The sequence below is a fragment of the Puma concolor genome, chromosome D1 (assembly GCF_028749965.1).
Source record: "Puma concolor isolate L17-30 chromosome D1, mPumCon1.1.hap2, whole genome shotgun sequence".
Classification (NCBI taxonomy): Eukaryota; Metazoa; Chordata; class Mammalia; order Carnivora; family Felidae; genus Puma; species Puma concolor.
Window position 1 is genome coordinate 16,482,315 of NC_141676.1, and position 15,505 is coordinate 16,497,819.

The 15,505-nt window shown below is 43.1% G+C and overlaps 1 protein-coding gene and 1 long non-coding RNA gene across 4 annotated transcripts in view; one reads left to right on the top strand and one right to left on the bottom strand.

Moving 5' to 3' along the window:
• CSTPP1 (centriolar satellite-associated tubulin polyglutamylase complex regulator 1) overlaps window positions 1-15,505 on the bottom strand; it is a 202,245-nt gene that overhangs the window by 47,608 nt on the left and 139,132 nt on the right. The window lies entirely within an intron of this gene.
• Window positions 3,030-15,505, top strand: part of LOC147576511 (uncharacterized) — a 63,418-nt gene continuing 50,942 nt past the window's right edge. Inside the window, exons 1-2 of the long non-coding RNA XR_015240843.1 lie at window positions 3,030-4,116; window positions 8,338-8,409. This is a non-coding gene — a long non-coding RNA (uncharacterized LOC147576511). The remainder of the gene's footprint in view (window positions 4,117-8,337; window positions 8,410-15,505) is intronic.

Consider the following 15,505-nt stretch of genomic DNA (forward strand, 5'->3'; position numbering starts at 1 on the left):
TCCACCAGTCAGAATGGCACACATTAACAACTCAGGCAACAACAGATGTTGGTGAGGATGCGGAGAAAGAGGATCTCTTTTGCACTGCTGGTGGGAATACAAACTGGTGCAGCCTCTCTGGAAAACAGTATGGAAGTTCCTCAAAAAATGAAAAATAGAACTACCCTACAACCCAGCAACTGCACTACTAGGTATTTATCCAAGGGATACAGGTGTGCTGTTTCGAAGAGGCACATGCACCCCAATGTTTATAGCAGCACTGTTGACAATAGTCAAAGTATAGAAAGAGCCCAAATGTCCATCGATGGATGAATGGATAAAGAAGATGTGGTATATACAGACAATGGAGTATTACTCGGCAATCAAAAAAGAATGAAATCTTGCCATTTGCAACTACGTGGACAGAACTAGAGGGTATTATGCTAAGTGAAATTAGTCAGAGAAAGACAAATATCATATGACTTCACTCATATGAGGACTTTAAGCTACAGAACAGATGAACATAAGGGAAGGGAAGCAAAAATAATATAAAAAGAGGGAGGGGGACAAAACATAAGAGACTCTTAAATATGGAGAACAAGCAAAGGATTGCTGGAGGGGTTGTGGGGGGGGGATGGGCTAAATGGGTAAGGGGCATTAAGAAATCTACTTCTGAAATCACTGTTGCACTATATGCTAAGTAACTTGGATGTAAATTAAAACATGAATAAATTAATTAAAAATATGTATCTTCTGGTCCCTAAACAGAGCTAGTCTGGAAGGTCAGGCTACAGGGACTATAGCACCTTTTATGTACTTTGGTGGGGTTATAGGGTCCTTCAACATTTCCCAAAGCACTGAAATCAGATGAAAGGTGATCCCCAGCAGCAAGTAGAGATGGTTAATTCTTTGCAGGTGCTCAGAAAACTAAACTAGCAGAGACACACAAAGTCAACACAGCATCAATAAAAGATGGAAAGGATGGGGTGTGGATGGGGTGGGCTTGGCTAAAGGCTGAAACCAACAGAAGAGTCATTAGCAAGGTACGAGAAAAAGTAATGGAGCGTAGAAGCATCACCTACAGCAGTTGAAACCCATGCTAATATCAATGAGACCACAAAGTCATGAGAATAATGACTACAAACTGGTGGGGAGCGAGCCAGGGAGCCCAGCAACATGAATGCACTTGCATGGGGGAGAAGACAAATTAAGAGATTCAGGCAAAACTATTCCCTTTCCTGGTGGAGGTTCTTTAATCTTTAATCTCCCTCTCTTGACACCAGGCACTGATCTTGCCCCAACAAGACAAAGGATAACTTCTGAGGAGCGAAGGGCCTCTCAGGAGGCAAGTGCCCTGTGTCTGCCAGGCTAAAAGGACAAGTTTTCTTGGTCACATTGTCTCACAATTGGGCAGGTCAGAGCTAAGACACACTTACCCACCCTCCATGGCTCTCCTAACAAAAAGAACTGCAGGGCCTTGGAGCTGTGGAGAGGAATGTGGTCTCTTTGGGAATTGGAGGCAGGCAAGAATGTAATGAAGGCTGGATGAAGATACCCAGAGTGGGCTTTAAATTGCTTTAAATTGTTGTGCCAGTTTCTTCTGGCACCTGCCCTACGGAAAGCAACGCCAGGCACCGTCCAGTGGAAATCTGGAAGTGGGCATCCTTTGTGGCTTCAAGTATGCCAGCCTGGCAAGGAAGAGTGTGGTACTTGGTTTCCGTGACCCTGACTTAACCTACTCAATAGGGAATAGTTTCATCTGAGTCAGAAAAAATGAAGAGCGACTCAATTTATGTGATCTTTTACTCAATACATTCAATTTATAATTAAAACCATTACGAAAGCCAATTTGAGAAACCTTGTATTTTTATTCCTTTACCTCAAACTATTCAAGTGCCTACCTCTACCATCTCCTGAGAGCAACCTTGGGAGTTCTTTTTTAAAAAAAATTTTTTTAACGTTTATTTATTATTGAAAGAGAGACAGCCTGAGCAGGGGAGGGGTGGAGGGGGAGGGGGAGACACAGAATCCGAAACAGTCTCCTGGCTCTGAGCTGTCAGCACAGAGCCCGACGTGGGGTTCGAACTCACAAACCGCGAGATCTTGACCCGAGACGAAGTCAGACTCTTAACCAACTGAGCCACCCAGGCGCCCCAACTTTGGGAGTTCTTTTTTTTTTTTAATTTTTTTTTTTCAACATTTATTTATTTTTGCGACAGAGAGAGACAGAGCATGAACGGGGGAGGGGCAGAGAGAGAGGGAGACACAGAATCGGAAACAGGCTCCAGGCTCTGAGCCATCAGTCCAGAGCCCGACGCGGGGCTCGAACCCACGGACCGCGAGATCGTGACCTGGCTGAAGTCGGACGCTTAACCGACTGCGCCACCCAGGCGCCCCAGCAACTTTGGGAGTTCTTAATGGCTACATTCTTACCTGTTTATTTTGTTAATAAATATTAAGTGCCAACTGTGTTCCAGAGGCCATGCTAGGGTCTGGAGGAATAGCAACAGATGAGATAGACAAAAATCCCTATTTTCAGGGAACTTACATTCTAGTACGTGTGTGGGTGGAGAGGTAGACAGTAAACAAGGGAACAAATAAATAAAATGCTTGTAGAAAGTGATAAAGGCAGGGGTGCCGGGTGAAAATGCTTGTAGAAAGTGATAAAAGCAGTCGGTAAGCACCTGACTTCAGCCCAAGTCATAATCTCACAGTTTGTGAGTTCAAGCCCTACATCGGGCTCTGCGCTGACAGCTCAGAGCCTGGAGCCTACTTCCGATTCTGTGTCTCCCTCTGTCTCTGCCTCTCCCTGACTCACACTCTGTCTTTCTCTCTCTCTATCAAAAATAAAGGTTAAAAAATTAAAAAAAAAAAAAAAAAGAAAGTGATAGAGGCAATGACATGTGTAACACAGCGTGGTGTGATACGGAATGACTAAGCGTGGGACGTTAGATGGGGTGGTCACAGATAACCTCTTTTAGAAGCTGGCACTTGAGCTGAGACCTAACCCAGAGGAGAAGGAGTCAGGCATGCAATCCAGCAAAGGCAGACCAGGAGGTGGGACCCGGCAGCAAGAATGTTCTGCTTGCCACTTCCCTATTCTGCACACGAATGCAGTTTCTCTGTCACTGGCATGTTACAATCTGCTGAAGAAATTGCTCTCTGAGGCCTGGGAAAGGAATACTAAATATTGCACAGAACAGGATTCCAAGGTGCACCGACTGCTAGAGAAACATACCGGCACTGGGGGAAGGTGCGAGAACACGCAGGTACTTTGATCCCAGGGTCAAGATAAGGTGAGGGCTGCAGAAACCGCTCCCCCACCCCCGTAATGCCGCGTCTCACTACCATGGCTAATTGGCAGAGCAGTCCGGGTGAACGAGTGCAGGACGGCCAAATCGCAGTGCTGTTTCACACAACGTCATTCCAAGTCACCAAGTGACAGGATTTAGCACTCTGTGTCTGGCAGCAACCAGCAGCGAAGCAGAGAGAATTCCACTGGATTATCCAAAGCATCTGACCCGCAAATGAGGAGTGAGGAGGACATTTCTTAAAAACAACTCCTGAGTGGTACAGTGAGCCAATTCGACATTGAACAGAGACACACAAATATCCAGCCGCCTCTGAGGCAAAAGGTCAATTTCTCGTGCTTGTCCCTGTTCTTCAGGATCCAAGTTCTTGATCTATGCTCAGGTCCTCGTTTTCCTAGCCAAAAGGGGAGACGTGAAGTAGACATGGGCCAGATGGGCAGCGCAAGGCCCAGACTCCGTGTCTGACTCCAGAGGGGCATTACAGCTGAAGTGGAGAGCAGGGTCAGTGGAGAGGAAGAAGGTGCCGTCAGAAACGCAGGCCATGTCTCCTAGAGATAAAGTTTCGATGGGTTGGTTTTTCAGTTGAAGAAGCTGGTATTTGCAGCCGGATCTCGATCTCTGGCAAGCCCACCACAGATCCCCGGTTAGTGACGAGGGGACAGAATGAAGGAAAGAAGCAAATTTCCATTTAACAAGAAGTGGATAGTCCTGAACCGCCCTGCCTTATGGATTTCTGAACTTTTTCTTTCTAATTCTCTTAACCAAGTCCTGAGATCCCCCACGCCTCATCCTTCTCTCCTCCAAGCCCTTCTCACACAGCTGTTAGGTAAGATTTACTAGATGGAATGTGTTTGCAAAATCTGTTTTGTTCATTGGAACATGTTTATCTAGAAAGAAAGAAAAAAACCTGTCCCTTCTCACTATTTACTTTTTGGTGACTGCCTTCTGGGATTTGGAACTGGATAAACAGATGGACTTCGTGGATGGATTCAGGCGGAACGCCAGGGTGTGTATATAGATCTTGGTCTCAGTGTATATATGGCAAATAGGCCTCACCACACAGCTGTGCTGGTTTTGGAGGGAAGTGAGGGGACAGCATTTTCTGGATGAGAGGACTCCCATTGCTCCAAGGTGTACCTCCGTGGGGAAACTTGGGGCTACGGGATGCCAGATGATTTCTAGAGTTCTAACCCCAGATATACGACCCCAATTTCATTTTCTGGCCTCTGGCTGTGGTAATTAAGAGGTTTGCCAGATTCAAAGCTATTGCTTATGATTTGTCCTGGATTTGTATGATACATATACATCTATCTATCTATCTATCTATCTATCTATCTATCTATCTATCTATCTATACAGGCGCCCTTAATGTGCTGAGTGTCGCACTGTCTGTGGTGATGAGTGAGCTTCGAGCACCTTTGCAATATGCTGGCTGCCTCTGTGTTAAGGGCACGCCCACAAGGGGTGTGGTTGTGTTGTGTGTGTGTGCGTCTGCCCACAGAAGTTGTGGAAGGCCTGAAGTACAATATATTCCAGGCCACAGATAAAGTGTAACTGCCAGAGGGAGCAGGGGACAGAGGTCACTCACATGATGGCATGCTGCTGTGGAAAGCGGGTTGGGAGGGGTGGTAGAGAAGCAGGTTCCCTCCTAATGTTTTGACCTACTCCAACATAAATCTCTCCTGCAGAGAGTGGTAGTGGAGGAAGTCAGTTTCTCCTAATTCCATAAATTTCAATTCTAAGATTTGAAGAAATTTCGTCATGTTGTAGGGGAATCTTCTGAGGGCCAGAAAAAAAAAATCTTCCTTTGCTTCACAGAATAGCGTTCAGGTGGATGTTTTCTTCTTTCCTGGCAAAATTCCTTTAAACAGCCATGAAAAAAGAAAAAAAAAAAGAGGACAGTACTGCCCAGAGAACTGGTACCAAACAGAGCCAACAGAAACAAAACCAAAACCAAAACCAAACAAAATCCCCCAAACCCCAAACCAACCAACCAACAACAACAACAACAACAACAACAACAACAAGAACAAAAAACCTCCCTGAGATACAGGGGACCATGTTCATTAGGTTCAGGCAGCTCAAAGACTAGAACATTCAATAATTAGGCTCTAACAGACGAAGGTGCTGTAGGTAATGGGACCTCAAAAAGACAGAACAAAAGATCCTGTTTCTAACAAAGGTTCCGCAGACCTTTATACTACAGTGAGCACTGGGCATGAGGGATGCTGCCCAGGAAATGAAAGGACTCAATCGTTCCTCTTCAGTGAGCGGAGCCCAGAAGGAGTGTTCCAGGGCGCTCTCACAAACACTCTTTAATAATACCATCCAGAGCCTTTGATTCAAGGAACATGCTGAAGAATAAACAGCCTATTAATCTGAGTTTTCTGGTGTGCCTGGGTATACAAAGCAGCAATGAACTAACCCCTTGGCTCTCGCAAACATCCCAACTGCACACCAGCCGCGGCTCCACTGCACCGCTCAGCTCTTCCTCTCCACCACTGCATGCAATTTGTCCCTGGAAAGGCTTCAGCGTTTGGGGGCCCTGATGATTTCAACGAAGGATGCCCAGGCCGAGCCCAGGGGGCAAAGAACTGGAAACAGCGCACCCTTGTTTGGCCACAGCAGCAAACCCATGTGACTTCAGGCTCAAATGAGAACTGTGGGGTAGTGTGACTGGGTGAGGAGACAAAGTCATCAGTCTGCCTCTTTCTGAGCCAAGTTGACAGCCACAGGCCTGGGAAAGGAAGGCCCAGTTTCAATTGCTTCCCAGTCTTGGTTACCTTGGTGGCAGGAAGGGCTCCTGCATGGGTGGGCTTTGGGTGCCATTCTGTGGAAACATTCCTGGGCGTTTTGCCTAAGTGAAAATTACCAAGTAAGGTCCCTAAGTTTTCAAGGAGGAAAGGAGAAGAAAGATGAGTGACGGTTCCACTCTCAGATGCTTTCACTATGAGTTAGTTCTTTAAATAAACAATCAGGTGTAACTTCTGTGGTAATGACCATTGGGTGAAGCGTCGGGTTCTCCTTCTGGCCCCCAATGAAATCACAGATAAGGAGCTGACAGTATGAACTTTAAGTAATAAGTTTCAAGTGTTGAAACTGTGTGATCGAGGCTAGGATCGTAGGTTCAAATCAGCCATGGGAGCCAGGCAGTTTCTTTGTGTTGCAGTCACTGACCGCGCACGAGGTGTGTGCTTAATCATAAAAGGAACTGGCTTGAGGAGGTGGATAATCAGTATCACTGCTACCAAACACACACAAAATCTCAGGGCACATATCCCACTGACCCCAAATTTATAGACCAAAAAAACCCACAACAACAACCACAAACCTCATCTGGTGGAAGTTTCCTTTCTGAAAATAATTTCAAAAATTTAATAGTAAAGTCCTCCGATTCTACTTTCAGAGAACTACTTTGTGTTTGGTCTCTTGAACTGCAGAAGAAAGGGCACGCATCTTACAAAAGCAAAGGAACAGCACAAAGGCTCACATACTTGGCATGAGTGAGTCTGGGATGCCATAGAATGTGGCGATTAAGAGCATGGGCCTTGCAGTCAGTCAGACGGAGGCCTGTTACTTGCTACCTGTGTGATCCTAGACATGTTACATAAAATCAAGGAGCTTCAACTTCCTCACCTGTGAAGTGGATTCACCCTCACGGGATTAGTGAGAGGATTATACAACAGTATCAGAAATGTTTAGTGCACCTGGGAAAAGTAAGTGTCCAACAGATGACAGCTGTACTTACTACCCTTCGAATCTTCCAAAAACAGGCACGGGACTCAAGTGTGGCTCTGTGGGGGGACCTGATGGGCGGTTGGCACATGAGCTACACAAAATGGAAGCTTTTTCATCTCTTTATCAGGCAGGGCTTAGAAGATCCCAGATCTTTCCTCAGTGCCCTGGCAACAAGAGTTTGAGTTCCACGGGACTACTGAGGAAAGGCAATGAGAGAGCAAATCCTAGTACTCTGGGGACCTGAGTTTTGACTTGGGAGCTGCAATGCAGATTGACCTGGAGTTTTCCCACTCCCACCCGAGTCTGGCTTAGCAGATATAGCCTTCTTCCTCTAGGCTCCCACCTGTTGAGACAAACAGATGTGATGTGAACACAAGAGAGGCCTTGCAAACACAGATCTGGTATCAGACGGTCCTTCTCTGTAGCATTCCTGGGGTTGGAAAATGACAAACATTCCAACAGGCTGAATCTAACCCTTCTTGCCCTGTAACTAGGGGCCTTAGGAAACCCGTTCTTGTGATTAGAGCCATCAGTACCTCCCTCCAAGGCTGTGAGTTGGACTTCATTAATATTGATGAGCTGCAGCTCGTTAACCTCATTTGATGTTTATTTACAACCATTCTTCTCATATGCTAATGGATGACACTGGGCTCTTCAGATAGAAAGGAGAGAACTGGACCCTCTCTGCCAGCATCTCCTTGGCAAACTCCTGTCCCTTGAAACAGAAGTTTGCACAGAGGGAATGATGCCAACTGGAGGGAATGCAGCAGAGGGGACAAAATGATGTGAAAAGAATGTCTGCAATGTGATGGGGGAGAGAGAAGCCCAGCTGCTGGGGCCACGGTGTGACTGAGGTTTGGTTACACCCACCCAGGGGGTAACAAAGAGAAGCTGAAGGGCGGGGCTCTGCGGAACTATGAAAGGAGCAATATGTTCCATTTTAGAATTGGGGTGGGGGGGTGGAGACGAGTGGGCCCCATGGGTGTCAGGGGACTTGAAGGCCTCTCTCCAACTCATTTAATTTTCTTCTATGATCTTAAGAAATCAACAAACAGGGGGTTGGGGTAGATTTCTGTAAGGCGGTTAAATGCCACAGCAACTAATGCTTAGCAATGCTTGGCTTGGACAAAGAGTAAAGCTCATTGTCCAGAGCGTCACTGGGAAATGGGTAAGCAGGGAGGAATACTCACTGTTTCTCTTTCCCCTAAGTCATGGTTATGTCTATCAGAGAATGGGATGATTAAGCAAAGAAGAGTCAGAGGCTGCGGGAAAATATTTTTCTTAAACTATGGCCATTCTATCATTTCAGGGCTGCTGAGCTTAATGGAAAATTTCACAGTACACAGCAAGTCAATTTTGGGTTGTCCCACCCACTCAAAAGGTATGAAAGGACTATATGACATGTGAGGGGCTGGAGGGAAAAATATTTTGGATATATAAATGCTTATTAATATCAGCAGCAAAATCAAACTTAAAATTTCTTAAATATGTAAATGCCAATTCCCATTGTATTTCTTATCTTCACCGCTTGCTTTGCACTTTACATTACTATTTAGATAATTCTTCCCTTCCTGCCTGTGGGGTCCACACCCTCTCCTTTCTCCCAGTCTGGCTTTTTCAGTGAAGTACTTTGAAGATCATTCCTACCCTTGATGTGCCTTTCTAAAGAAGCAGGAGAAAAAAGGAATCTCTTACCCTGAAGATTTAACCACATTTCTTTAAGTACAAAGTATTGGTTCTAACAGGTAGATTTTATGTTTGAGTTGTTTGTCTGAGATCATTACCCCTTAGGGTATAAATTTCAGCTCTTTCAAGTTCTCTATGAACTCAGTTGCTGTTGGACTGAAGGAATCAATAGCAATCTGTATTCAACCTGACAATCTGCAGCTCACCTATGTTTAGGAACAAACATGTCTGGAAGGGTAATTAATGGCAGCAGTGTTTCTCAACCTTCCCCCCCCCCCTCCATTTCCCCCCTCTCCCCTGCCCCACCAGCCCTCATAGATATTTTTTTCCAACTGTCCACCCCTCATGAGATTTCCTCTCAAAGAACCCCTTGGGGGCAATATTGCTTCCATTGAGAATGCATGTTCTAGAGACTTTTAAAAGTACATCATCTAATAAAAAAATAAGTAAATAAAAATAAAATAAATAAAATAAAAGTACATCATCTAGGGGCGCCTGGGTGGCTCAGTTGGTTAAGTGTCCAACTTTGGCTCAGGTCATGATCTCACCACTCAAGAGTTTGAGCCCTACGTCCAGCTCTGTGCTGACAGTTCCGAGCCTAGAGCCTGCTTCAGATTCTGTCTCCCTCTCTCTCTGCCCCTCCCCACTCACACTCTGTCTCTCTCGAAAATAAATAAACATTAAAAATAAATAAAAGTACATCATCTGATTTCATGTGTTCTGGGATTGAACCTAACATTCTCCCAAAGTGAACCATCAAACACAATTACACCTCTGTTCTGATTTTAAAAAAAGAAAAAGAGAAAAAAGGACATTTTTGTGTCTATCTAAGTGATAGTTCTTCCAAAGAAGAGATCAAAATCCTTTTTTTCACACTGGACCTGATCTATCCACAGAATAAAGGGCTTCCTTTTTGGCAGTGGATTGGCTTTTTACAATAGTTCTATTTGAGTGTGGGAAGAGGTAATAGATTGCCAGGTCCCTTAGGGACCCCCAAAAAGTTCACTCTCCTAAAAGTCAACAATACATTCCCTTGTAAGAGTAGAATTAAGTTCATTATCTCATTAAATTTCTCCTAAACTCCAGAGGAAGATAGTGATTGGTATTGCTATTCCCCTTTTACAAGCAGAGAGCTGAGGACATGAGCGGTTCAGTAGCTTAATTTAGGTCACAGGGACTGAAGTTTCTTCATATAGATATCTTAGCTGTCACACAAGGTCACTCTGAGGATTTCTAGACCCTATGTCTTCTGGTTCCTGCTTTAATCTAGGATCTTCGTACCCTGCTGGAGAAATGTTTATAAAGGTTGTTCTGCCTCTGCCTGCCACTGTCTCCATCTGACAGCGGAAAAGCAAAAGAAGGCGCAGAAAAGAACTGACTAAGCAGGAGAAATGAAGTGACCTCAGGCTACTGTCCTAAAGGTTACTGTTTTCACAAGTAAATGGCTTAGGCAGCATAGGACACCATATTGGGGAGTACACAAGGTTTTTCTTTTCTAAGATGAATACCACCATCTTTGCAGGGCTCAAATGAGATGTATTAAACCATGATGCACTCCTCAGAAGATACAAAGACCCAAATCCAGACCTCCCACAAATAGGTTTTCAAGTAACATGAGAAATTCATATTTTATTTAGCAATCATGGAAAGTGACCACATCTTAGAACTATCTATACTTGAAACTCACACTAAGCGAGTGGGAATTAGCATCTGGCAAACCAAATAAAAAATTTACCTACAGGGCTCTTCTCTGTAAACTGGCTTCGGGCTCATTTAATTTTCCCAATTAAGCCAGTGTTAGAATTCCCACAGAACAAAATAAACTTATTTGTTCTAAACAGTAAGAGACTTCAAGAGATAACTTGTCTATCTCATGCCTTCAAGTAGATCTGTATGTAATCTATTCCTCATAACCAGACTCCATTCTTCTAAAAATGAAACAAAGAACTCCAAAGAAGACTATTCTGCAATATTGCTTAGGAACCCAGTATGACATTAAATAACATCATCTCTAATAAATTTTCCTCATGTGTGACCTCAGTCCTTCACACTGCAGTAGAAGTTAGTTTCCTTTTTTTGTTTGAAGACACGGAGAGGAGCTCATTAAGGGTTAAAGGCTTTAACTTTAATTCAGAATGTTCAGAGCCAAAAAATACACCCTAGATCAACACAAACACATTAAAGCAAAGATCAAAGTATATATGTTTAGCTCAACTAGCTTCTGATACAGAAATGTTATGCTAGTCCTTCTTTTGCTGTAAACCGGGAACAAAATTGAGAACCAATTTATTTGAGAGAGGGCAAAAACAAACAAACAAACAAACAAAAAACAAAGAAGACTTCACAGTTTGTCTCAAAGAAAATGCAACTATAACTATTCTGGACTAAAACAGAAACTAGGTATGGAAATCTAAAAATTGACTTTGTGTTACAGAAGAGGCAGTTAAATGAAAAACCATTTCCTGGGGCGCCTGGGTGGCTCAATTGGTTAAGCATCAGACTCTTGATTTCGGCTCCTGTCATGATCTCAAGGTCATGGGTTTACGCTGTCAGCATGGAGCCTGCTTGGGATTCTCTCCCTCTCCTCTCTCTCTGCCCCTCCCCTGCTCTTGTGTTCTCTCTCAAAATAAATAAACTTAGGGGCGCCTGAGTGGCTCAGTCAGTTAAGTGTCTGACTTCGGCTCAGGTCATGATCTCACGGTTCATGAGTTCAAGCCCCACACTGGGCCATCGGGCTCTGTGCTGACAGTTGGGAGACTGGAGCCTGCTTCAGATTCTGTGTCTCCCTCTCTTTCTGCCCCTCCCCTGCTCATGCTATGTCTCTCTCAAAAATAAATAAACATTAAAAATAAAAAAAGATAACATTCCTTAAAAAAAAAAGAAAGAAAAACCATTTCCTACTGGATGCCATAAAACAGGAACAAATAGGGGGTGGGGCAAATCATTTAAAGTCTTAGACATCATGGCAAGGGAATTAAACTGAAAATACTCCAACTTGGACTAGGTGAGGCAAGAAAGCGAGCCCCACCGAAACCACTGAGCCTACAGTTTACAGCAGCTGTCAATGAATTGGAATGGGCAGTGAGGAGACATGAGCATCACCATGGTCCAATCTTGATTTGTTAATGTTAGCATTTGTCTATCTTGTTCTACCAACAGAACTAGTTAAAGAAAAAATCCTAGATTCAGGAAAGGGCTAATCTTTTTCATTGGCAGGTGACCAAAGAAAACACATTCTCCAACGAGCAGTATAAAGCAATGAAAACAAGACTGTACTTATCAAACATTTTTATCTGAAGTGCTCAAAACATTTGCCAATATTATACCCAGTTCCCACTTCCCCTTCACCACTTTCCCCACAGCTGTGGGAGGAAAAACAAGCTTTTTGTAGGAAGGATGTCTCCTCTGCACATTGATGTAAGTCTGAATACAACTTTAGGAAAAGAACCTCCCAAAGAGGGTGTGGGTGGGGATTCTCCAGGGTGCCAGGTCCTCTAAGCACCCTGGTAAAAGCTTTGCCCCAGCACTTCAAAGGCAGTGTGGTAAAGTTCGTCTTGGCAGCTCTAGATGCTGCCAAGGAGAGCAATTCTTCATTTGGGCCAGGGACCAAAAGGGAGGATTCAGAAGGAAGAATAAGAAGGTATTTTCCCATCCAGATAGAAGTAAGGAAACAGACCCACTGACTCACTAATCCTTTTTTCCGGAGGTGGTCTTATTGTCCTGGTTTTATGCTTAATGAACAGGAGTGTGGAAAGCTGGTGAGGATAATGTGCTGAAAGTTACAAAGTAGGTTTGTGACAAGGAGTGGTAGAGAATCCAGCAGTCAGCTGAGAACAGTGATAGATGTAGGTTATCAGAAGAGCCCCTGGAGGTTTGAGAACTAAAAGCTAGAATACTTTTTTTTTCTTATAACGGAGAACAGGAATGAGTAGGAAGACCTATCAGACTAATACACACAGTACAGTAGTCCAACCTCAGGGGAACAGATAGAAAAAACAATTTTGCAATGCAAGGTTTAAGTAAGCAACAGGTAGTACTATTTGTTTCATAATTTTGCACAAAACACATCATTAGGTGCTATCATACTATATAACTGATGGGTCAGACATGCTATCAGTCAGTGATGGTGGTGAATATGTTACAGATAGTTGGCCTTAAAAGTTTGAGATATACAGTTAAAATAAACAAAAAATCATCTCTTTTGTCTGTATTCCAAGTGGTGGGTCTTTCCTGGGCATAGATATCTGAAGGCCTACTCTAGACAAGATAAAGAGACTTTTTCCCCAGAGTGTTATGCTGGGCACTGAAGTTCCTTCTTCACTGGGACATCTAGAAGAAGCCAAAAGGGCCTCAGTCAAGTATTAAATCTTGTGGATAAGATGATTTCAAATTTCAAATTTATGATGGCTTTAAGGAGATAAAAGACACCAGAAACTCTTAATTTTTCTTTAACTTAGGAACGATTTTATTTATTTTATTTTGTTTGTTTTTTTTTTTCCAATATATGAAATTTATTGTCAAATTGGTTTCCATACAACACCCAGTGCTCATTTGGGAACGATTTTAATAGTAGTCTCCTTATTTCTTTTCTGCTGGGTCTTGATATTGCAGAAAAAGCTTAGAATGATATAATTGAGATGGGATTTTCAAAAAGATGCTTATTAATTTTATGAGAAAATCAGATTGAATATTGACTAATCAGTAACCATTCTGAATGAATAGACTTTATAATAAACACATAGGTCATGTGAAAAGTAATTAGGATAAAAGGAATCTCTATGATTCCATGAAACCAAAGTTTATAAATTGCTTGAGATAAATCTAGTAAATCTGAATATGACCTTGGCTTGTCATGTCAAGGCACCCAATTAATGTTTGCTTCCCTTCACCCAGACTCATGCCTCTAGGCAAGAAGGCAATTAAACTTCCATTAAAAATCAATTATCAGTCCAATTTTATGAGGTACCTAGAATAGGCAAATTCATTGAAACAGAAAGTAGAATAGAAGTTACCAGGGGCTAGGGGTAGGGTAGGGAGAAATGGGGAGTTGTTTAATAGGTACAGTTTCAGTATGGGATGATGAAAAAGTTCTGCAAACAGACAGTGGTGATGGTTGCACCATACTATAAATGTACTTAATGTCACTAAATTATACATTTATCAGTGATTAAAAAGATCAATTTATTATGTATATTTGAACACAATTTTTAAAAAAGATCTTTTTTTTTTTAAAGTTTATTTTTTGAGAGAGAGCACAAGTGCATTCACGTGCTTGTGGGTGGGAGAGGGGCAGAAAAAGGGAGAGAAAGAATCCCAAGCCAGCTCCATGCTGTGAGCACAGAGCCCCATGTGGGACTCCATCTCATGAACTGTTGAGATCACGACCTGAGCCGAAATCCAGAGTCGGATGCTTAACCAGCTGAGCTACCCAGGTGCCCCTAGATCTGTATTGTTTTAAAAAATATCCAGATAAAGGGCTTGTCAATCATTCCTTTATAATAATGTAATCTATGCAGTTTCTCAAATTTATCTGTTCATCAGAATCACTTGAGGTGCTTATTAATTTATATATATGTGTGTGTGTGTATATATATATATACACACACACACACACACATATATATATTTATTTATTTGAGAGCAAGGGAGAGAGCGAGGGAGAGAATCTTAAGCAGGCTCCAGGCTCAGCATGGAGCCTGATGTGGGGCTCGATCTCATGACTGTGGGATCATGACCTGAACTGAAATCAAGAGTCAGAGGTTTAGCTGACTGAGCCACCCAGGCACCCTGAGGTGCTTATTAAAGTTACAGGTTCTCTGGCCATACCCCAGACTGGCTATTTGGGAATTATTGGGTCCTAGGGTAGGCTCATGAAAACATGGTTGGATACTGTCTGTACTGGGGGGACCGTGGTGCCAATTCAAGAAGCTTACTAACTCTTAGACTTCTTCCCCTGTCCTGCGTTATCTTTTGATTTTGCTTTTTTCAATTTTTTTATTGTGGTAAAATACACATAACAAAAAAATTACCATCTTAACCACTTAAAAACAACTTTTTTAATGTTTATTTTTGAGAGAGAGAGAGAGAGACAGAATCCGAGTGGGGGAGGCACAAAGAGAGTGGGAGACACAGAATCCAGAGCAGGCTCCAGGCTTTGAGCTGTCAGCCCAATGCAGGGCTCGAACTCATGAACCGTGAGATCGTGACCTGAGCCGAAGTTGGATGCTTAACTGACTGAGCCACCCCGGCACCCCAGCCATCTTAACTATTTTTAAGTATATAGTTCAGTAGTATTAAGTACATTCATATTATCATGCAACCATCACCACCACCCATCTCCAGATGGATTTATCTTGCAAAACTGAAACTCTACACCCATTAAACACTAACTCCCATTCCCACCCTGGCCCTGGCAACCACCATTCTACTTTCTGTCTTTATGATTATGGATACTCTGAGTAACTCATATAAGTGGAATCATATAATATCTGCCTTTTCGCTACTGGCTTCTTTCACTCAGCAGTGATATCCACAGGGTTCGTCCATGTTGTAGCATATGTCAGAATTTCCTTCATTTTTAAGGCTGAATAAAACTCCATTGTATCTGTGTACCACGGTTTCCTTATCCACTGATCCGCTGATAGACACTTGGGTTGCTTGCACATTTTAGCTATTGTTGAATAATGCTGCCACGAACATGGGTGTGCAGCTATCTCTTTGAGACCCTGCTTTTAGTTCTTTTGAGTATATACCTAGATATGGAATCACTGACTTATTACATGGTAATTCTA